Source organism: Charadrius vociferus, unplaced genomic scaffold (assembly GCF_000708025.1).
Source record: "Charadrius vociferus isolate BGI_N301 unplaced genomic scaffold, ASM70802v2 scaffold43, whole genome shotgun sequence".
NCBI classification, from domain to species: Eukaryota; Metazoa; Chordata; class Aves; order Charadriiformes; family Charadriidae; genus Charadrius; species Charadrius vociferus.
In genome coordinates, this window is record NW_009648043.1 from 6,137,994 (window position 1) to 6,138,898 (window position 905).

At 42.5% G+C, this 905-nt stretch overlaps 1 protein-coding gene across 1 annotated transcript in view; it reads right to left on the bottom strand.

Annotated features, from left to right (window-relative positions):
* Nucleotides 1–905, bottom strand: part of CPED1 (cadherin-like and PC-esterase domain containing 1) — a 147,778-nt gene that overhangs the window by 9,967 nt on the left and 136,906 nt on the right.

The window sequence follows — 905 nt, forward strand, 5'->3', positions numbered from 1 at the left end:
GAAGAGAACCCAGGTTCACTGTGGTTTGCCAATGAAACTGTGTGCGTAATCAGTTATTACCACAGTCATCTCAGCCAGAAATCCACATAGAGGAGCATAAATGTAAAACTGGGAGTCAGAAACCCCGTAGAGCCATAACACAGTAACAGCCCTGTTCCCTGCACAGCAGTATGCGGCTTCTCCTACCTCCTCTGGCACTCAGGGTAGTTGGCACACTGTAAGTTGGGTTTCTGTTGTTTGGGTTTTTTAATTTGATTTGGGGTTTGATGCTTTACCACTTCCACCTTAAATATTTGGTTATGCAAATAAAATTCAGACTGCACAAGATTACATGTTTAAGAATAGATTTCCAAAGCTTCTCTTAGAGATTTTAAGTGGTGAAACCATTTTGGACTTGTCTCATCTAATACATCACTATTTATCCCTATTTTATTCCCTTCAGGAATGTCACAGTTTTAGAGACTGATTCCAGTTCCTGCTATGAACCTACTGTGAGTAAAAATAAGCCACAACAGTGTACCGATGACAGTTCCCACAGAACAGAAGCAGTTTCAGATGAACATTCCATGATCTGGTGCAAGGGCCAAGAACAGGTATGACAAGGACTTCAACATCCTGTGCCTTGCTCTTTGTGGGCTGCGGAAAAGTCCTTGATAGATTACGTACGGTAGCAATCATTAAAACAAGCACCGAGCATATAGAGGCTCTTTTATCTCCTGTCCTGGACCTCTAAAAGCTGTGTCACAGAGTAAATTCTTAAACAGTTGCTGTTCACACTTGGACTGCACACCCACTTCCCTCACATGCAAGGGGATTTCCAACTCTTTTCACATTGTGTCGGAAGAAACCTCCTTAAACCAAGCAAAACATGACTCACAGAAGTCAAGGATCCTTGGAAGGACTGG